This window comes from Balaenoptera ricei, chromosome 1, assembly GCF_028023285.1.
Source record: "Balaenoptera ricei isolate mBalRic1 chromosome 1, mBalRic1.hap2, whole genome shotgun sequence".
Classification (NCBI taxonomy): domain Eukaryota; kingdom Metazoa; phylum Chordata; class Mammalia; order Artiodactyla; family Balaenopteridae; genus Balaenoptera; species Balaenoptera ricei.
In genome coordinates, this window is record NC_082639.1 from 118,170,461 (window position 1) to 118,192,017 (window position 21,557).

A 21,557-nucleotide genomic window follows, 5' to 3' on the forward strand; every position below is an offset into this window, starting at 1 on the left:
TCTTGATACACACATACTACCAACATTTTCTATCTTTGGCTTGCTGATAAGTAAGGACTGAAAGGAAAAGGAACTATGGGTTGTTCTGTCTTTCTCTTTCCTTCTATGTCATCGTTTTCAGCATAAGTGGTTGGCTAATTCAGGGAAGTGATATGATAGGATTCCCTGGTCATTTGTTTTTCTTAGAATGTCACTGCCTTTTGGCGTCTGAAGCAAGTTCTGCTTTGAAGGGAAAGTGCAGCCTCTGGGGCAAGCAGTTCAGCTTATTCAGCCATAGAGGCAATGTACTTACCTTATACTACTCATCTTAGGTTTTTGAATTCCCACTGCATAGTGGGTCCATCCAGAATTCTGTGTTCATCAAGCATAGCAAGTGCTATATACAAATGGGTGACAAGGAAGGCAGATAAGAATGTTGCTGGTATCTGCTTATTGAGCAGGCTTCATTGTCCCACCGGGCTCCAGTTACAAAACTCTCGGTCAAAGATAAAATTATTTAAAATTTCAGGGACATTTTTCGGGCATCCCTAAAAGTTTCTAATATTTGTTTGAATCATTCCCAAGATCTTTTTCTAGAAGGTGCTGTCTGTCCTTTTTAGTGCCCTTCCCTGATGGTCTAGCGGTTAGGACTTGGCACTTTTACCGCCAAGCCCCAGACTCGATTCCTGGTCAGGGAAGCTAGTTCTGTTTCTGATCACCCACATTCTATTGTTGCCATGGCTGCTGCGGCTTCAGTGCCTGAGTCTTTACCGAGGCTTGCTTGCCCGTACCCCAAGTCATCTGGTCCTGAGGTATATATTTACAAAGGGAACAAGGTGACTGTGAAAAAATGAAAAATTCCTCTGTGCAGATTCGAACTTGCTTACATGTGCCTCACCACACTGGGAATTACTGATTTCTGTGGCTTGTCGTCCCCCACCCTCACTGTGCAATATAAGTAATTTCTACATGAAACGAGTGAGTTATTGCAAATGGTTTATAAATCTATTAAGGCTTTATTGGCATAGGCACAGTTTTAGTAATGGATGTAATTTCCACCCCCCGCCCCCAGTTCATTGAAACCCTAAGAGCAGTTACATTCAGAAATGTAGACAGCTCAGGTAATTTTACCAGATCCACTGCTCTTTCTGCTGGTGGCTGCAGCCGGGTATTCCCAGTTGCCCCATTAGGAAGTTGAAACCATCTATTATGCTTCTTTACGTATTTTAGGAATAGAAAACCACACTTCATCCGTTTGATCTTTTGTAAAAATAAGAACACATTTCTACATGATAATTGGTTAGTTAACTTTACCTGTAAGACAGGAACTGTAATAAAAAGATCAAGGATGATATTATTAAAATGGCAAGTTACATGGCAACAGTCCTTCCTTGGCTGTCAAGAGACGTCGTCCTGCAATTCTCAAAGTTGACTTCAGGTTAACCTGGAGAAGTTTGAGAGGCATGAAGACTTCGCATGCCGCCCCTTAATCTGAGGATCTCCAAGTTCAGCATTGGTGGGCAAAAATCAGGAGCCATGCGGTCACTTGCGTATCTCAAAGATTGCACGCAAGCAAGCCTTTGCTATAACAGAGGCGGTGGGAGTCTCAACAGCAACAGAATATAGGTGACCAGAAAGAAAAAACAGCTTTCCCTGACTGGAAGTCGAACTTGGGCTGCGGCGGTTAAATCCTAGCCACTAGACTACCAGGGAACAGGGTCAGGAGGCTGCAGGCAGCACCTTGTGGAAAAAGATCTTAGGAATGATTCAGATATGTGTTAGAAAACTTTCAGGGATGTCTGAAGAATGTTTTGAAGTGGTGAGTGTGGTGGTGGTGCAGTGATTGCCACCTGGGTCAAAGGGTGGAAGGGAACTTTAGTGGCAGAAAAGTTGGAAGAAAGATTGTGACAAGTCAAGCCAGGCAGGAAGAGGATAATTTTTCCTACAACATTTTTGTCACTGACTCTCTGACCACAGGGGTTTCTCTTCTTTCCTTCCTTCTTTCTTTCTTCCTTCTTCCTTCCCTCCCTCCCTTACTACCTTCCTTCCTTCCATTCCTAAAATTTGTGTGCCTCTCTCCCTTCTGTAGTTTCCCTATGTTTGACTGAGGAAAACATGTCCTTTTTTGCCCACCCTTCCCCTAAAAGGACAATATTCCTGGTCTTCTCCAAATTTACCTCTCCCTAATGCAGAGGGGGAAACATTCAGGGTCAATGGGAGATGCCCACCTGGAGCTGCACCCTTCTTCTTGGCTGTGCTGTTATTTGCGACCTGGGAATGACCTGCACAAATGCCTGAATTCTGATGAGGCTTCTTCACCCATCAGTATTGCTGAGGTGGGTGAGGCCTCCAGTGCATACAGGCAAGGATCCACAGGTGGCCAAAGGAAGGCTGTTTGCAGGGGTTTGAACAGAGCTTGGACATGGGAGGTGAGGTGCCCTTTCAGTGCAGAAAGGAACTAGAGTTGATAGAGGGTCCTCCCTGTGCCACCATGCTTAGGCACAGAAGTGTGAGGAGTCCCATAATTCTAAATGTAAAACTGGCCTCACAGATCCTTCAGAAGGTATTTTTGTCAAGGTAGGAAGAAAGATCTTATTTTATTTTGCTCTTTATTAACTTAATTTATAAGTTTAAAATATTTAAACATACGGTATGTGGGCCTCCATTTGTACTCATTCCCACAGCTGCAGATATTAGGGCACACTGACTTCTCTGACTTTCCAGGCCCACCCATGTATCAAGCTATCAGCTCCTTGCCCTGACCACTTGGATCTAAGGTCCTTCTTTCCTAAACTGAGTCATCTTTCTCCACTCCCCCCACCAGGAACCTTTTCCCGGGTCCCACCCCTAGTGAATCATAGCACCCTTGGAAATAAGCTCAGAACCTTTCCTACCCACTGTATCCATTAAGCATCAAGTCCTTTCTGTTTCATCCTCTGTGGCTTCCCCTCCAGTGAGGACAATGCCAAGTTCTCTGGGGAGTGTTTTCACCTCAGTAGCTCAAGCAGTTGCCATGTAGTTTGAAGGTACGGGGCTAAGGGGTGTGCATGTCCTCTTAAAATTGTATTCAGTATCATGTTTCCAAATTTTAAAAAAGATTCCTTTAACTTGAGGAACACTCAGATATCCTACTAGAAGTTAATGAGAGGAGGGAGGAAAGGAAGCCTGTAAAGTTTCTCAGATGTTGGACTGGATGGATGGTGTGTTAGTCAGAATCTCCTAGAAACAGAACCATTAGGGGATCTGTATCTATCTATGTCTATATCATCTATATTTATATCTATATCTATATCTAGAGAGAGAGAGATTATAAAGAATTAGCTCATGTGATTATGGATCTGCAGTGTGAGTTGACAAGCTAGACACCCAGGAGAGCTGGTTCAAGGCCAGCAGGCCCCAGACCAAAGAAGAGTTGATGTTCCAGTCCAAGTCTGAAGGCGGGAAAACCCCAATTCCCAGTTTGAAGGCAGTTAGGCAGGATGAGTTCTTTCTTACGAGGGGGAGGACAGTCTTTTTGTTCTATTTGGTCATCCAACAGATTGGATGAGGCCCACCCACATTAGGGAGAGCAATCTGCTTTACTCAGTCTTCTGAGTGAAACGTTAATCCCATGAAAAAACATCCTCACAGAAACACTTGAAATAACATTTAACCAAATATCTGGGCAACCCATGGCTCAGTCAAGTTGACACATAAAACTAACCATCACAGATGGTGACACCATTATACTAAGCACACAGAGAGAGACTTGCTTTGGTTGGGCTTTAGTTTAGGATAACTGCTTTTTCAGAGCATTTTTGCTTCTACCCTATCTGGATGTAGTGCAAAGATGCTTTCATCTGGTTGCATAAGAGGGATGAATTAAGAAAGAAAAAGTCCCTTCTGGCAGAGAAACAGCAGGGCTGGGCAATAGTAGGCTAAAATACACTTCCCTGGGAGCGCTTGAACCAACAATATATTGATTTACAGTTAAACCTGCTGACCATCAGACATCAGGGACCACATTGAATTTTTTTTAAGTGAAATTCACATAACATAAAATTAACCATTTTAAAGTGAACAATTCAGTGGCATTTAATACATTCTCAAGGTTACACAACCACCACCTCTATCTAGTCCAAAACATGTTCATCATCCAAAATAAAACTCCATATTCATTAAGCAATTATTCCCTAATACTCTCTCCTCCCAGAAACCAACGTTACCTCAAAAAATTTAAAGTTACAAACGTCCAGGAGTGGGACTAGAACCAATGACCTTTACACCTAACAGCCTAACACACTAACCACTTGCACCACAGAAGCCAAGGCAACATATTCATCCTTGCAGATTATATTCACAGATCTTTAATCAAACACCACGTTCCTCCGCTAAGATTTCCACTTCTTCACTTTCACATTGCAAGTAGGTCTGACTTGTGTGATTCTAAAAACTAAAACAAGAAATCATCCCTGCATGTGACACTAGGATCCTTACTTCCTTTCTTCCCAATTCCAGGAGGAAGCGACTGCCTCTTTCTCCCGAAGTTGAGACAGAGACACGAGTAAAACTGAATTCACTACTTGAGGGAAGTGAGAATGGCTTGAGGGAACGGAGAATGAAGCAGGGGTGGGTTTTGGGCAAATAGTTCGCTGCTAATTCGAACTAATGATCCCTGCTTGGGAAGTCAGCCTGATGTCCTAATTTCAGTAAACGTCTTTGAAGCCCAGTTTCATTGCCTCTTTCTGAATTTTAAACAAAGATGCTGGGTTTATTCAAAGACATAAGTTCAATATGGCAGTGAGCTCCGAAGCTCTCCCTGAATGATTCTCAAGGAGTACCAAATACATAAACTGGAGGCAGAGCAACGTCTGGGGACCTGAGAGACTGTAGGTTGAACACTCCCCCCCAATACTACTCCTATTAACACACGTAGTGATACAAAAATTTTGCTGATGGGCCATGGCTCACTAGTTTTTAATGAGTATCACTATAATTTTTTATTCTGAAACATGAAACCCACCTGCAAGTTACTTTGAATCAAGAAAATCAGTTTTAGTAATGAACGTAGTTACCCCAGATTCTTTGGAATTCTAAAAGCAGTTAACTATTCAGAGTTCTGCGCAGACTGGGCAATTTTACCAAACGCTCTGACATTTCTACTGGTGGATCCTGCCATTCAGAAGTTCCTCAATAGACAAAACCAGAGCGTCAATTACACTTACTTAAGGTCTGAAAAAGCCTACTTATTGATTATTAATTACTTAATAATCATTAGTGTTATAATATTAATGTATTAGCATTATCACATTTATCATATAATTAATTATATAATGAAAAAAGTACTTAATATATTACTATTAATGTAATTAATATTATATTAATATCAATTAATTATTAATTAGCTGTTAATTTACCTATATATTCATATGGTTAGTTTTTCTAGAAAAAAATTTTGATGCTGCTCTGTGTAAAACCAGATCAGAAATGATATTCAGAAAATGAAAAATAATATGATGTCATTTCCTAGCTAGGAGGTAAAGCAGATACAAATGGAAGACACCACTTCCTCCAGGGAAAAAGTCGATTTGATTCAAAAGGCTTTTGTAAAAATTCCATACACAAGTTTTGCTAGAAGTGCAAGAGGCATAGAGAAAGTCTGGGTCCACAGAGTGGAGAGGCTTCTTTTTCTTTTTTTTTCTTAAAATTTTTAAACAAGAGTCAGATGATCAAAGTCCTATTTAAAAAAAAAAAAAAGGAAAAAAATAGCAGCTGAAGAGTCTAGAAGAAGAACTGAACGCAAAAACTTCCACATGAATAGAAAGGTAACTGCCAAGGAAAATATTAAACAGAAATAACAGGAGCTGGAAAGTGAACTAGATAAATCTCAGCACCAAGGAGAATGCCATTTCCCGGTAAGGAAGGATAGTGACAAAGAAAAGATATAGTGGTGTGAAAAAGGTGGGGAGTTGTCCTGGAAAGAAAGGCCGGGTGGAAAAGAGAACAAAAGTCAACGCCAGAGTGTAAAAGGAGGTTATGTGAACGTATCCTTAACAAACGCAATTACCACAATGTTGCAGCCATCTGGCCTAAAAAAAATGAGGGCTGCGATTTACTATGAGAGCATCATCAGAAGAAGACAGGTACAGGGGTGGAGAGAAGGATGGTGTATCCTGGGTACACAGACGGTAAGGCAGAAATGGGAAATTATTAGGTCATATCTACGTGAGGGGCGTGTGTGTGTTTGGTTGGGGGTGGGGGAGGGAGGTATTCTCGGTAATATTCTTGCCTCACTGTGATAGGATTGAGAGCACTGGTCATGCAACTGGAACAAGATGACGGCTGGTAGTCCACCCTGTCAGGCATCTGCCTCCACCGCCTCCCACCTGCTTGGCTAAGTTTGCCCGACTGGCCTGCGGTATCTGCCTGCTCTCTCACTTCCGCTGCCTGGTGGTGTAACTCCTGGCACGTGTCCAGATTCATTTTCACATCTCTGGACCCCGGGTGCCTTGGTCCGCTTCTCTGCTCCCATGGCCCGCACAAGACCAGGACGCCCTTGGAGCACACCACCGACACACGGGAGTCACAGGCAGCCCAGGAGCTGGCACGCAACGGGGAAGCTGGCCCCAGCGGTTGCTGGCATGACCGACGAGATAAGGGAGGCGAGTGCAAGCAAGTGGCCCGACTTGGAGATGTAGATCCCTCTCCCGCACCTTCGGCTGTCGCCGCCGCCGCCACCGCCGCTGACGGCGCGCAACACTGCCACACCCGGCCCACCACCCCTACCTTTAACACAAACAGCAGCATCAGCACCAGCACAACACCGGTACCACCGCCGCCGCCACCGGCAACACCAGAACCAGCAGCACCAGCACCTGACGAGGAAAGAAGGGGTGGGTGGTCAGAAGGGAGCGGCGTCGTGGGGGAAGCAGTGCTGCTGGAGAGTGCAAACACAGGCGGGGGCGTTTGCTCGTGGCCACGGCCACGGCGGGGAGAGGCGCGGCCCCGGCCACTCGTGTTTGGGGCTGAGGCAAGCGTCCGAAAAGGAAGACACGGGACGTCGAAGGCCTCGAGTGGGCGCGCGCCAGTGCGGCCAAAAGGTTTGGCCGGGGAGGGAGGGTGGAGGTTGCCTGGCAGGGCTTGGGCTGGAGGTGCAGGGCACCGGGCGGCTCTTGTCGGGGCGCCGAGGCCGCGGAGCAAGCGCGGCCTAAAAGTGGGATGTGGACGGTGGGAGGTAGAGAGGAAGAAGAAAGGCTTCCCTGACCGGGAATCGAACCCGGGCCGCGGCGGTGAGAGCGCCGAATCCTAACCACTAGACCACCAGGGAGCGTCAGGCTCTACCACTGCTCCTGCTGGACCCATAGCACCCGCTCGGCGCCACCGTGGCGCCAAGACCCGGCCTTTCCAAGTCCAGCCACGCGCCGCCCCTGGCAATCCACGTGTCCTACCGTCCTTCCTGCTTGCAGCGCCCTCAGAACACTGCGCGCCTGCTTCTCGCACACACAAGAAAAGCCGCTGGGGCCAGCTGGCTCCCTGCTCCCAGCTCTCCCTCACAGGCCCCCGGCCGGCCGCCCGTGGAGCTCGGTAAAAGGGCAGCCCGCTGCGTTGGCCGGGAATCGAACCCGGGTCAACTGCTTGGAAGGCAGCTATGCTCACCACTATACCACCAACGCTGCACAGCCCGGGCCGGCCCGAGACGCCGGCACCGGGCTCGCCCGAGCGCACTCTCGTCGCCGCCGCCTTCTCCTCCTCCTCCTCCTCCTCCTTCTCTTCCGACTCCTCCTCCTTCTCTTCCTCCTCCTACTCCCCTTTCTCTTCCCCGTCCTCCTCCTCCTCCTCCTCAGCCGCCGCCGCCGCCGCCGCCGCCGCTTGGAACAGCCCTGCCCCGACGCCCCGCCGGCCGGCAGCTCTGTGACGTCACAGGCGCCACCAAGGCCCCCCCCCCCGCGCCCCACCCGCGCCAGCCCTACGAAGCTGCCCTAGGCCACCGGCCCGACCGCCTCAAGGGGGCGCTCTCGCTGCCTTGCTGCTCCAGGGCCCCTCCGCTCCACGCCGCGGCCCGCCCCCGCCCCCGGGGCACGCGTCTTCCAGACCCCGGCTCGCCAAAGCCCTTCTCCACCGGGCGCTGGGCCAGGCCACTTCCCGCACCGACAGGGCACGCCACTCATCCGCCTCCCACCCGTCCCGGCAGCTGTGCACCTATGCCGCCGTGCACAGCTGCGCAGCTGTGCGTCGCGACGCAAGGAGCCCACTGAGACAGCCACTTTGGGCGGGCCGCAACGTCATCGGGCGCTTGTAGGGTCCAGAGGAGGCCCTCGCTCGGCCCTGGCGACTGAGCGCCCGGCGAGGAGGAAGGGCTGGGCGGCTGGAGGGGGGCGAGGGTGGGCAGGCTGGGCACGCGCTGGCGCCCTGCGCCTCGCTGGAGGGCGGAGGGCGGAGGGAGGAGAAGAAGGGCCCTTGGGAGCCAGGCGGCAGGACAGAGAGCGGCGCCAGCCGCCAAAAGAGGGCGTGTTTGCCTCCCCGTCGGGGAATCGAACCCCGGTCTCCCGCGTGACAGGCGGGGATACTCACCACTATACTAACGAGGACGGCGGCCACCGCCCCCGCGCCCGGCCGCTCTCGGGCTGCCTGCCGACGCCTCCCCCTGCCCTCCGGCCCCCTGCCCACCACGGGCGCCCGGCACGTGCCCGACCCGACCCAACGCCACACCACCCGCGTCCTCCAAAGCGGCAGCCCCCGACCCCGACAGGGACCCGGACCCGCGTGGCCCTGCAGACTCCGAGTGCGCGCTGCCTATTGCCTCCGACGCGGGGATCGCGCCGGGTGGAGGGGGCCCGAGACGCAAAGCAAGGCTGCGAGGAGGGGGTGGGCGCGCGCCGGGCCGTGGCCGGCGAGGAGACGCGCGGGTGGGGGCCGGCGGCAGGGGGCTGGCCCGACGCGGCCCGGCTGCGTCCGGGGCCAGGGCTGGGCGAGGGCGCCACCGCGGCGCAGCCAGGCGCGTCGTCTGGCCGTGCTCCCCGTCGGCCGCCGCGCGCCCGCTCCGTCGCTCACCCAGACGGCCGCGCGCCTGGCGCGGAGCACCGCGTCCCGCCAAGGGCACCGGGGTTCGCGTCGCGTCGGGTCCCAGCCAGCCGAGCGGCCACGCGCACGCCCAGGCCCGCCGTCAGGATGGCCGAGCGGTCTAAGGCGCTGCGTTCAGGTCGCAGTCTCCCCTGGAGGCGTGGGTTCGAATCCCACTCCTGACAAGCCGGCCTTTTGGCCCGCCCGACAAACGCACCCGGCCCTATGGCAGCGCTTTACGGCCTTCCAGTCCGTTCGCGCCTTGCACTCTTGCGGCCTCTCCAAACTCCGGCCCGGACATCCCCGCCTCTCAGACGCGGGACCTTCTCAGCCACGGCCGCGGGCCTGGCAGAAACGGCGCACTAGGAACCCTCCGGCGACTGGCTTTCCGGACAAACGCCCTCCCCGCCAGCTCCTAAGCCCCCTCCTACCTGCACCCGCGCCAGAAAAACCTTCGGTCCTTCGCAGCCCATCTTTCCTCACCTGCTTGCGGCTGCTGCTGCTGCTGCTGGTTTTCCTGCCTGCCTGCCTGCCTTCGTCCCTCCCTCCCACTCCCACTCCCACGCTCCACCCCGCCCCCACCGCCACACGCAGAACGGCCGCGTGTGGAAAGCCCTCCACGCCTGGCCCGCCCTCCGACTTCGGCCTGGTGAACAGCGGGCTCGCTCTCACAGCCTTTCTTCCACTTCCGCCACCAGCAGCTCTCCCTCTTTCCAACATCCTGTCCTTCCCGCCAGCCCCAAAGGCCCGCCTGCCCATTCCATTCCCTCCACAGCCACACCGTCTTGCCGGCCTGTGGTGCGTGCCCTCGGTGCTTTTTCGCCTTGGGACCTTGGCCGGACCACACCTGCCTGCCTGCCTGCCTGCCTGCCTGCCGGGCCGCGTGCAGCCCAGCCTCCTGCTGGCCAGCCAACAGGGGGCCCTCCCTGCACGGGGCCTGGCGCAGGAGTCGCTCCCGGGAACGGTGCTCCAGTGAGTAGTGAGCGGAAGCCCTGGATGCCCTGTCACCCACCACAGACGTCCGGCCCCCAGCCCGGGCCACCCACCTCGGCGCCACAGCGCAAGTCCCTCGGGGAAGCCGCTGCTCCGGCCGGACCCAACCACACCCTGGCGCGCTCCCTCCCTCACCGGGCTGTCCGCGAGCCAGCAGCCAGTCTGCCAAAGTGCTTGTCCTCACAACCAACGCAGCAGAGCGGGACCCCGCGGGAGAGGGGTGGGCCAGAGCGCAGAAGCGAGGCTCAGACACCTTTGGTCTTGTGGCCTGAGCGCCGCTCGGCGACGGCGGCGGCGGTGCCCGGTGTCCATCTCCCACGCTCGCGGTCCCTGCACAGCCCCGAGCTCCGATCCCTGCCCCCGCCCGCCCTCGCACGCCCCGCACCAGCAAGAAAGCCAGCCGCCAGAGGGACTGTGCGTCGGGGCGGGGGGTGGGGGGGGGCGGCTGCTGAGAGGAACGTCGGCGCTCAGCCGCAGCGGCCACGCCTCGCCTGCCCTGACTGGGATTCGGGCGCGGGCCAGGCCGCTTCGGCTCCTGGCTTCCTCTGGCGACACCGACAGTCTCGCGGCGGCCGTGGACGGCAGAGAAAGCGCAGGACGGGCCGAGCACGCCTGCGTCCCTCCGTCCCTCGGTGCTTCCGACCGCCTCGCGCCCTGGGGTCGCCAGCGTGCCCGGAGCCTCTCATTCAGGTGGCCCGTCGGCCTCCTGCTCAAACGGAGCACATGCCCACGGGGCGAGCAGTGACCAGGGTCCGGCGGTTGGCGGCGAGCGCCGCTGGGGCAGCGCCGGGGGCCGGCGGCCATCGGTGCATGGGTGGTTCAGTGGTAGAATTCTCGCCTGCCACGCGGGAGGCCCGGGTTCGATTCCCGGCCCATGCAGCCCCAGCGTCCCCTTTTGGTTCCCGCAGCCCCACAGCGGAGCTGGGCTTCCCCGCTGCCACACTCAAGGCACCGGTCCTGCAACAGCTCGCTCACCACCGCACCTTCCGGCCCCTGTCCTTCCCACGCAGACGCCCCCACCCCACACACACCCGGGAGCCAGGCCTCCGCGACCTGACACCTTGCGGGCTCAGCCACTCTTACGCCCAGACCCCTTCCTTGTCCTTGTTCTCGTCCTTACCCCGACCCCGCTTGTGTCACGCTTTTCACTGTAACGAACACCCCACACTGGCACCCGCACAGCCCAACCTCTTCACCTTTCGCCACGTTTCCAAGCTCTCTGCCTCACTCTGCCCGCACTTCGAAAGTTATACTATGTTTGCACAACCAGGAGCAAGGAAGTTGCCACCTCTGGGAGTGACACATCCCACTTTCCTGGAGAGTCCCCAAAGCGTTCACTTGCACGAGGAGTTCAAAAGAAGTCCACACTATCATCGCAGACTGCACTCTAGATTCATGTTCTGACCCTCGACAGAAATACGTTTCCAACACCGGCCCGCTCCTCCACCACTACTGCCACCACCACCATCAGCACGACAAACACCACCCCCTCCCCTGAACCTCTGCTCCCACCAACAGCGTCAGCCCTCGGGACAGCACCACCGGCACCACCACCTCGGCCTCCACCCTACTCCCACAGACACCCCCGTCCCACCCCCTATCTCCCCACTTTTTCCCCGATCCTTTCCAAATCCTACGTTGTCAAGGATCCTGCCCTTGCCTCTGTCCCGTTGCCCTCCTTTTTTTCCCCTTCGTCGTCTTCTCCTTTTCGTAGCAGTACGGTTGATTTACAATACTGTGTGACTTTCAGGTGTACAGCCAAGTGATTCAGTTATATGTCCTTTTCCAGGTTATTTTCCATTATACGTTATCACGACATATGAATACAGTTCCCTGTGCTGTACAGTAAATCCTTGTTGCTTCTGTGCTTTATGTATAGTATTTCCTCTCTGTTAATCGCAGCTCCGGGTTTTTCCCTGCCCTACACTTTCCCCTTGGGTAACGAACAGTGTGTTTTCTATGTCTGTGGGTCTGTTTCTCTTTGGCACATACATTCGTTTGTAGTACGGTTTAGATGCCACATATCTTTGTGCTTCTCTGCCTGACTTACGTCGTGAAGTGTAATATACTCTAGGTCCATCCTTACTGGTGCAAATGGCAATATCTCACTCTTTTGTATGGCTGAGTAATATTCCACAGTACATACGTACCACGTCGTCCTGTGCCAGCCATCGGTTGGTGGGCACTTGGGTTTTGTCCATGTCTTGGCTGTGGCCCGTAGTGCTGCTGTGAACATGGGGGTGCATGGATCTCTTCAAATGACAGTTTCTCTCCTTTGCCGATGTGCACCCACGATGGGGATTGCTGGATCATATGAGAGCTCATATTTCACCTATTTATTTAGTGTGTTGTTTTTATTTATGCATTTAATATTTATTTATTCATTTACTTATAAGAACTAGTAGCTGTAATTTTGGAGGAAAAGTTGATTAACAATATTGAGTTAGTTTCAGGTGCACAGCAAAGCGGATACTGTCTTCCATGTCTAATATTGTTTCAGATTGCTTTCCATTACAGTTTACTACAGGATATTGAACGTCATTCCCTGTGTTATTCTGGAAATCCTTGCTGCTTATGTCTTTTATATGAAGTACGGTGTATCTGTTCATCGCAGCTCCTAATTTATGTCTCCACCCCTCCCTTTCTCCTCGGGGAACCATCAGTGTGTTTTCTATGTCTGTGAGTCTGTTTCGCTTTTGCACACACATTCTTTTCTATTGTGTTTTAGATTCCACGTATCTTTGTGCTTCTCTGTCAGACTTAACTTCACTAAGCGTAATATTCTCTAGGACCATCCTTATTGTGGCAAGTGGCAATATTTCATTTTCTGAAATGGCTGAGTAATATTCCACAGTACATATATACCGCATCTTTTTCTGTCAGCCAACTGTTGATGGGCACATGGGTTTTTTCTATGTCTTGGCTGCGGCACACAGTGCTGCTACGAACACGGGGGTGCGTGGATCTCCTCAAACAACAGTTTTTCTCTTTGGCGGATGTGTACCCACGACGGGGATTGCTGGATCATCTCTGATGGCTCATGTTCCTCCTGTTTATTTTGTTCGTTGTTTTTATTTACTTACTTACTTACTTACTTACTTACAAGTACTAGTACTTGTGGTTGAAGAAGAAGAGTTGATTAGCAATATTGAGTTAGTTTCAGGTGTACAGCAAAGGGGATACTGTTTTCCATGTCTAATATCGTTTCAGAGTGATTTCCATTACAGGTTATTGCAGGATATTGACTATCACTCCCTGTGTTATTCTGGAAATCCTTGTTGCTTATCTCCTTTATATGAACTACTGTGTATCTGTTCATCGAGCTCCTAATTTATCCCTCCACCCCTCCTTTTTAACTCGGGTAACCATCACTGTGTTTTCTAGGTCTGTGAGTCTGTTTCTGTTTTGCACATAGATTCATTGGTAGTACTTTTTAGATTCCACATATCTTTGTGCTTCTCTGTCGGACCTACTTCACTAAGTGTAATATTCCCTGGGAGCATTCTTGTTGCGGCAAATGGCAACATTTCATTCTTTCTTATTAATGGCTGAGTAATATCCCATAGTACCTATATACCACCTCTTCTTGTACTAGCGACCCGCTGGTGGGCGCTTGGGTTTTTTCCCGTGTCTTGGCTGCTGCAAATAGTGCCGCCGTGAACATGGAGGTGCTTGTGCCTTTTTGCACTCTTGTTTCGTCATTTCCGGGTACGTACCCAGGAGTGGGATTGCTGGATCATAGGGGACCTCTCCTTTGGCCTCTTTCAACCTCAACCCCTCCTCCCCCCACCCCCGCCGCCACACACACCTGAGACCGGATGGTTTCTCCCGATGAGAGGCGATGTACGTCTCTGGGGCAGTAGAATGCCCCCACCCCATTCGGACCCCGCCTAGCCCCTGTGGCGCGCTCCGTTTCTGTTGTTCTCTTGCCTGCCTCCGACCCACCGCCCCCAGTCCCAACCCACTGGTTAGCCTGACCACCTTGCCGCACAGCACACCAGTCTGGCGCGCTCACCCGCCACCCCACCGCGAAGGGGTCCTCTGCCACCATCTTCCTCGCCCCACAGCCCACTCACACACCCCGCCCTTCCCCCCAGCCTGCAGGCTCGGACCCCTCTCCCCGCCACCTTCCCCTTGTATCCCAGGCCCGACTGTCACATGTCCTGCCCGGAAGTCTCACTTCCGCCAGTGCTCCTCAGACGCACTCCTACTCCAGGCCCACCCCGCCCCCTGATCTGACCCACCCGTACACACGTGCCGGGCCAGGTGCTGCCACCACCCCAAGCTTCTGCTGAGCCCCTGCCTGAGTGGCCAGCCGCTCTCCCGGGCCAGGTCCCCGGCCAGCCCAACACCTCCCGCTCCTGCCCGCGCTCCACCCAGACACCCCAGGCCCTTCCTCGCACCTCCCAGCACGCGGGCCCACCGCCGCCCTCTCTCCATGGGGTCGTTCTGCTCCGTTCCCTAACCCGCGTGGGGTGGCCACCGACCACGGCCACAAACACCTTCATCCCACACTGTCAGCCACCCCCACGGCACCGGCAAGGGCGTTCAGGAAACCTGCTGCGGTGGTGCGAAGCACCCGTCTGCCCACCGGTGCTCCTTTCCACAGGGGATCCGGCTTTGTTAGAAGGCACCGCGTGTGACACCGCCGTCGCCGTCGGCGCTGCCACCGCTGTCGCCGTGGGGGAAAAGCAGTGCTGCTGGAGAGTGCAAACACAGGCGGGGGCGTTTGCTCGTGGCCACGGCCACGGCGGGGAGAGGCGCGGCCCCGGCCACTCGTGTTTGGGGCTGAGGCAAGCGTCCGAAAAGGAAGACACGGGACGTCGAAGGCCTCGAGTGGGCGCGCGCCAGTGCGGCCAAAAGGTTTGGCCGGGGAGGGAGGGTGGAGGTTGCCTGGCAGGGCTTGGGCTGGAGGTGCAGGGCACCGGGCGGCTCTTGTCGGGGCGCCGAGGCCGCGGAGCAAGCGCGGCCTAAAAGTGGGATGTGGACGGTGGGAGGTAGAGAGGAAGAAGAAAGGCTTCCCTGACCGGGAATCGAACCCGGGCCGCGGCGGTGAGAGCGCCGAATCCTAACCACTAGACCACCAGGGAGCGTCAGGCTCTACCACTGCTCCTGCTGGACCCATAGCACCCGCTCGGCGCCACCGTGGCGCCAAGACCCGGCCTTTCCAAGTCCAGCCACGCGCCGCCCCTGGCAATCCACGTGTCCTACCGTCCTTCCTGCTTGCAGCGCCCTCAGAACACTGCGCGCCTGCTTCTCGCACACACAAGAAAAGCCGCTGGGGCCATGCTCCCAGCTCTCCCTCACAGGCCCCCGGCCGGCCGCCCGTGGAGCTCGGTAAAAGGGCAGCCCGCTGCGTTGGCCGGGAATCGAACCCGGGTCAACTGCTTGGAAGGCAGCTATGCTCACCACTATACCACCAACGCTGCACAGCCCGGGCCGGCCCGAGACGCCGGCACCGGGCTCGCCCGAGCGCACTCTCGTCGCCGCCGCCTTCTCCTCCTCCTCCTCCTCCTCCTTCTCTTCCGACTCCTCCTCCTTCTCTTCCTCCTCCTACTCCCCTTTCTCTTCCCCGTCCTCCTCCTCCTCCTCCTCAGCCGCCGCCGCCGCCGCCGCCGCCGCTTGGAACAGCCCTGCCCCGACGCCCCGCCGGCCGGCAGCTCTGTGACGTCACAGGCGCCACCAAGGCCCCCCCCCCCCGCGCCCCACCCGCGCCAGCCCTACGAAGCTGCCCTAGGCCACCGGCCCGACCGCCTCAAGGGGGCGCTCTCGCTGCCTTGCTGCTCCAGGGCCCCTCCGCTCCACGCCGCGGCCCGCCCCCGCCCCCGGGGCACGCGTCTTCCAGACCCCGGCTCGCCAAAGCCCTTCTCCACCGGGCGCTGGGCCAGGCCACTTCCCGCACCGACAGGGCACGCCACTCATCCGCCTCCCACCCGTCCCGGCAGCTGTGCACCTATGCCGCCGTGCACAGCTGCGCAGCTGTGCGTCGCGACGCAAGGAGCCCACTGAGACAGCCACTTTGGGCGGGCCGCAACGTCATCGGGCGCTTGTAGGGTCCAGAGGAGGCCCTCGCTCGGCCCTGGCGACTGAGCGCCCGGCGAGGAGGAAGGGCTGGGCGGCTGGAGGGGGGCGAGGGTGGGCAGGCTGGGCACGCGCTGGCGCCCTGCGCCTCGCTGGAGGGCGGAGGGCGGAGGGAGGAGAAGAAGGGCCCTTGGGAGCCAGGCGGCAGGACAGAGAGCGGCGCCAGCCGCCAAAAGAGGGCGTGTTTGCCTCCCCGTCGGGGAATCGAACCCCGGTCTCCCGCGTGACAGGCGGGGATACTCACCACTATACTAACGAGGACGGCGGCCACCGCCCCCGCGCCCGGCCGCTCTCGGGCTGCCTGCCGACGCCTCCCCCTGCCCTCCGGCCCCCTGCCCACCACGGGCGCCCGGCACGTGCCCGACCCGACCCAACGCCACACCACCCGCGTCCTCCAAAGCGGCAGCCCCCGACCCCGACAGGGACCCGGACCCGCGTGGCCCTGCAGACTCCGAGTGCGCGCTGCCTATTGCCTCCGACGCGGGGATCGCGCCGGGTGGAGGGGGCCCGAGACGCAAAGCAAGGCTGCGAGGAGGGGGTGGGCGCGCGCCGGGCCGTGGCCGGCGAGGAGACGCGCGGGTGGGGGCCGGCGGCAGGGGGCTGGCCCGACGCGGCCCGGCTGCGTCCGGGGCCAGGGCTGGGCGAGGGCGCCACCGCGGCGCAGCCAGGCGCGTCGTCTGGCCGTGCTCCCCGTCGGCCGCCGCGCGCCCGCTCCGTCGCTCACCCAGACGGCCGCGCGCCTGGCGCGGAGCACCGCGTCCCGCCAAGGGCACCGGGGTTCGCGTCGCGTCGGGTCCCAGCCAGCCGAGCGGCCACGCGCACGCCCAGGCCCGCCGTCAGGATGGCCGAGCGGTCTAAGGCGCTGCGTTCAGGTCGCAGTCTCCCCTGGAGGCGTGGGTTCGAATCCCACTCCTGACAAGCCGGCCTTTTGGCCCGCCCGACAAACGCACCCGGCCCTATGGCAGCGCTTTACGGCCTTCCAGTCCGTTCGCGCCTTGCACTCTTGCGGCCTCTCCAAACTCCGGCCCGGACATCCCCGCCTCTCAGACGCGGGACCTTCTCAGCCACGGCCGCGGGCCTGGCAGAAACGGCGCACTAGGAACCCTCCGGCGACTGGCTTTCCGGACAAACGCCCTCCCCGCCAGCTCCTAAGCCCCCTCCTACCTGCACCCGCGCCAGAAAAACCTTCGGTCCTTCGCAGCCCATCTTTCCTCACCTGCTTGCGGCTGCTGCTGCTGCTGCTGGTTTTCCTGCCTGCCTGCCTGCCTGCCTGCCTGCCTGCCTTCGTCCCTCCCTCCCACTCCCACTCCCACGCTCCACCCCGCCCCCACCGCCACACGCAGAACGGCCGCGTGTGGAAAGCCCTCCACGCCTGGCCCGCCCTCCGACTTCGGCCTGGTGAACAGCGGGCTCGCTCTCACAGCCTTTCTTCCACTTCCGCCACCAGCAGCTCTCCCTCTTTCCAACATCCTGTCCTTCCCGCCAGCCCCAAAGGCCCGCCTGCCCATTCCATTCCCTCCACAGCCACACCGTCTTGCCGGCCTGTGGTGCGTGCCCTCGGTGCTTTTTCGCCTTGGGACCTTGGCCGGACCACACCTGCCTGCCTGCCTGCCTGCCTGCCTGCCGGGCCGCGTGCAGCCCAGCCTCCTGCTGGCCAGCCAACAGGGGGCCCTCCCTGCACGGGGCCTGGCGCAGGAGTCGCTCCCGGGAACGGTGCTCCAGTGAGTAGTGAGCGGAAGCCCTGGATGCCCTGTCACCCACCACAGACGTCCGGCCCCCAGCCCGGGCCACCCACCTCGGCGCCACAGCGCAAGTCCCTCGGGGAAGCCGCTGCTCCGGCCGGACCCAACCACACCCTGGCGCGCTCCCTCCCTCACCGGGCTGTCCGCGAGCCAGCAGCCAGTCTGCCAAAGTGCTTCTCCTCACAACCAACGCAGCAGAGCGGGACCCCGCGGGAGAGGGGTGGGCCAGAGCGCAGAAGCGAGGCTCAGACACCTTTGGTCTTGTGGCCTGAGCGCCGCTCGGCGACGGCGGCGGCGGTGCCCGGTGTCCATCTCCCACGCTCGCGGTCCCTGCACAGCCCCGAGCTCCGATCCCTGCCCCCGCCCGCCCTCGCACGCCCCGCACCAGCAAGAAAGCCAGCCGCCAGAGGGACTGTGCGTCGGGGCGGGGGGTGGGGGGGGGCGGCTGCTGAGAGGAACGTCGGCGCTCAGCCGCAGCGGCCACGCCTCGCCTGCCCTGACTGGGATTCGGGCGCGGGCCAGGCCGCTTCGGCTCCTGGCTTCCTCTGGCGACACCGACAGTCTCGCGGCGGCCGTGGACGGCAGAGAAAGCGCAGGACGGGCCGAGCACGCCTGCGTCCCTCCGTCCCTCGGTGCTTCCGACCGCCTCGCGCCCTGGGGTCGCCAGCGTGCCCGGAGCCTCTCATTCAGGTGGCCCGTCGGCCTCCTGCTCAAACGGAGCACATGCCCACGGGGCGAGCAGTGACCAGGGTCCGGCGGTTGGCGGCGAGCGCCGCTGGGGCAGCGCCGGGGGCCGGCGGCCATCGGTGCATGGGTGGTTCAGTGGTAGAATTCTCGCCTGCCACGCGGGAGGCCCGGGTTCGATTCCCGGCCCATGCAGCCCCAGCGTCCCCTTTTGGTTCCCGCAGCCCCACAGCGGAGCTGGGCTTCCCCGCTGCCACACTCAAGGCACCGGTCCTGCAACAGCTCGCTCACCACCGCACCTTCCGGCCCCTGTCCTTCCCACGCAGACGCCCCCACCCCACACACACCCGGGAGCCAGGCCTCCGCGACCTGACACCTTGCGGGCTCAGCCACTCTTACGCCCAGACCCCTTCCTTGTCCTTGTTCTCGTCCTTACCCCGACCCCGCTTGTGTCACGCTTTTCACTGTAACGAACACCCCACACTGGCACCCGCACAGCCCAACCTCTTCACCTTTCGCCACGTTTCCAAGCTCTCTGCCTCACTCTGCCCGCACTTCGAAAGTTATACTATGTTTGCACAACCAGGAGCAAGGAAGTTGCCACCTCTGGGAGTGACACATCCCACTTTCCTGGAGAGTCCCCAAAGCGTTCACTTGCACGAGGAGTTCAAAAGAAGTCCACACTATCATCGCAGACTGCACTCTAGATTCATGTTCTGACCCTCGACAGAAATACGTTTCCAACACCGGCCCGCTCCTCCACCACTACTGCCACCACCACCATCAGCACGACAAACACCACCCCCTCCCCTGAACCTCTGCTCCCACCAACAGCGTCAGCCCTCGGGACAGCACCACCGGCACCACCACCTCGGCCTCCACCCTACTCCCACAGACACCCCCGTCCCACCCCCTATCTCCCCACTTTTTCCCCGATCCTTTCCAAATCCTACGTTGTCAAGGATCCTGCCCTTGCCTCTGTCCCGTTGCCCTCCTTTTTTTCCCCTTCGTCGTCTTCTCCTTTTCGTAGCAGTACGGTTGATTTACAATACTGTGTGACTTTCAGGTGTACAGCCAAGTGATTCAGTTATATGTCCTTTTCCAGGTTATTTTCCATTATACGTTATCACGACATATGAATACAGTTCCCTGTGCTGTACAGTAAATCCTTGTTGCTTCTGTGCTTTATGTATAGTATTTCCTCTCTGTTAATCGCAGCTCCGGGTTTTTCCCTGCCCTACACTTTCCCCTTGGGTAACGAACAGTGTGTTTTCTATGTCTGTGGGTCTGTTTCTCTTTGGCACATACATTCGTTTGTAGTACGGTTTAGATGCCACATATCTTTGTGCTTCTCTGCCTGACTTACGTCGTGAAGTGTAATATACTCTAGGTCCATCCTTACTGGTGCAAATGGCAATATCTCACTCTTTTGTATGGCTGAGTAATATTCCACAGTACATACGTACCACGTCGTCCTGTGCCAGCCATCGGTTGGTGGGCACTTGGGTTTTGTCCATGTCTTGGCTGTGGCCCGTAGTGCTGCTGTGAACATGGGGGTGCATGGATCTCTTCAAATGACAGTTTCTCTCCTTTGCCGATGTGCACCCACGATGGGGATTGCTGGATCATATGAGAGCTCATATTTCACCTATTTATTTAGTGTGTTGTTTTTATTTATGCATTTAATATTTATTTATTCATTTACTTATAAGAACTAGTAGCTGTAATTTTGGAGGAAAAGTTGATTAACAATATTGAGTTAGTTTCAGGTGCACAGCAAAGCGGATACTGTCTTCCATGTCTAATATTGTTTCAGATTGCTTTCCATTACAGTTTACTACAGGATATTGAACGTCATTCCCTGTGTTATTCTGGAAATCCTTGCTGCTTATGTCTTTTATATGAAGTACGGTGTATCTGTTCATCGCAGCTCCTAATTTATGTCTCCACCCCTCCCTTTCTCCTCGGGGAACCATCAGTGTGTTTTCTATGTCTGTGAGTCTGTTTCGCTTTTGCACACACATTCTTTTCTATTGTGTTTTAGATTCCACGTATCTTTGTGCTTCTCTGTCAGACTTAACTTCACTAAGCGTAATATTCTCTAGGACCATCCTTATTGTGGCAAGTGGCAATATTTCATTTTCTGAAATGGCTGAGTAATATTCCACAGTACATATATACCGCATCTTTTTCTGTCAGCCAACTGTTGATGGGCACATGGGTTTTTTCTATGTCTTGGCTGCGGCACACAGTGCTGCTACGAACACGGGGGTGCGTGGATCTCCTCAAACAACAGTTTTTCTCTTTGGCGGATGTGTACCCACGACGGGGATTGCTGGATCATCTCTGATGGCTCATGTTCCTCCTGTTTATTTTGTTCGTTGTTTTTATTTACTTACTTACTTACTTACTTACTTACAAGTACTAGTACTTGTGGTTGAAGAAGAAGAGTTGATTAGCAATATTGAGTTAGTTTCAGGTGTACAGCAAAGGGGATACTGTTTTCCATGTCTAATATCGTTTCAGAGTGATTTCCATTACAGGTTATTGCAGGATATTGACTATCACTCCCTGTGTTATTCTGGAAATCCTTGTTGCTTATCTCCTTTATATGAACTACTGTGTATCTGTTCATCGAGCTCCTAATTTATCCCTCCACCCCTCCTTTTTAACTCGGGTAACCATCACTGTGTTTTCTAGGTCTGTGAGTCTGTTTCTGTTTTGCACATAGATTCATTGGTAGTACTTTTTAGATTCCACATATCTTTGTGCTTCTCTGTCGGACCTACTTCACTAAGTGTAATATTCCCTGGGAGCATTCTTGTTGCGGCAAATGGCAACATTTCATTCTTTCTTATTAATGGCTGAGTAATATCCCATAGTACCTATATACCACCTCTTCTTGTACTAGCGACCCGCTGGTGGGCGCTTGGGTTTTTTCCCGTGTCTTGGCTGCTGCAAATAGTGCCGCCGTGAACATGGAGGTGCTTGTGCCTTTTTGCACTCTTGTTTCGTCATTTCCGGGTACGTACCCAGGAG

General features: G+C 56.1%; 10 non-coding genes across 10 annotated transcripts; 4 read left to right on the top strand and 6 right to left on the bottom strand.

Moving 5' to 3' along the window:
• Positions 1-7,213: 7,213 nt before the first annotated feature.
• Positions 7,214-7,285, bottom strand: TRNAE-CUC (transfer RNA glutamic acid (anticodon CUC)). The gene has a single exon. It is a non-coding gene; the product is annotated as a tRNA-Glu (tRNA).
• A 274-nt stretch (positions 7,286-7,559) lies between these two features.
• TRNAG-UCC (transfer RNA glycine (anticodon UCC)) lies at positions 7,560-7,631 on the bottom strand. Its single transcript has one exon. It is a non-coding gene; the product is annotated as a tRNA-Gly (tRNA).
• An 843-nt stretch (positions 7,632-8,474) lies between these two features.
• TRNAD-GUC (transfer RNA aspartic acid (anticodon GUC)) lies at positions 8,475-8,546 on the bottom strand. The gene has a single exon. It is a non-coding gene; the product is annotated as a tRNA-Asp (tRNA).
• A 574-nt stretch (positions 8,547-9,120) lies between these two features.
• Positions 9,121-9,203, top strand: TRNAL-CAG (transfer RNA leucine (anticodon CAG)). The gene has a single exon. It is a non-coding gene; the product is annotated as a tRNA-Leu (tRNA).
• A 1,616-nt stretch (positions 9,204-10,819) lies between these two features.
• Positions 10,820-10,890, top strand: TRNAG-GCC (transfer RNA glycine (anticodon GCC)). The gene has a single exon. It is a non-coding gene; the product is annotated as a tRNA-Gly (tRNA).
• Positions 10,891-15,029: 4,139 nt separating this feature from the next.
• Positions 15,030-15,101, bottom strand: TRNAE-CUC (transfer RNA glutamic acid (anticodon CUC)). Its single transcript has one exon. It is a non-coding gene; the product is annotated as a tRNA-Glu (tRNA).
• A 264-nt stretch (positions 15,102-15,365) lies between these two features.
• TRNAG-UCC (transfer RNA glycine (anticodon UCC)) lies at positions 15,366-15,437 on the bottom strand. Its single transcript has one exon. It is a non-coding gene; the product is annotated as a tRNA-Gly (tRNA).
• An 844-nt stretch (positions 15,438-16,281) lies between these two features.
• Positions 16,282-16,353, bottom strand: TRNAD-GUC (transfer RNA aspartic acid (anticodon GUC)). The gene has a single exon. It is a non-coding gene; the product is annotated as a tRNA-Asp (tRNA).
• A 574-nt stretch (positions 16,354-16,927) lies between these two features.
• TRNAL-CAG (transfer RNA leucine (anticodon CAG)) lies at positions 16,928-17,010 on the top strand. Its single transcript has one exon. It is a non-coding gene; the product is annotated as a tRNA-Leu (tRNA).
• A 1,632-nt stretch (positions 17,011-18,642) lies between these two features.
• On the top strand, positions 18,643-18,713 carry TRNAG-GCC (transfer RNA glycine (anticodon GCC)). Its single transcript has one exon. It is a non-coding gene; the product is annotated as a tRNA-Gly (tRNA).
• The last annotated feature ends 2,844 nt before the right edge of the window (positions 18,714-21,557 follow it).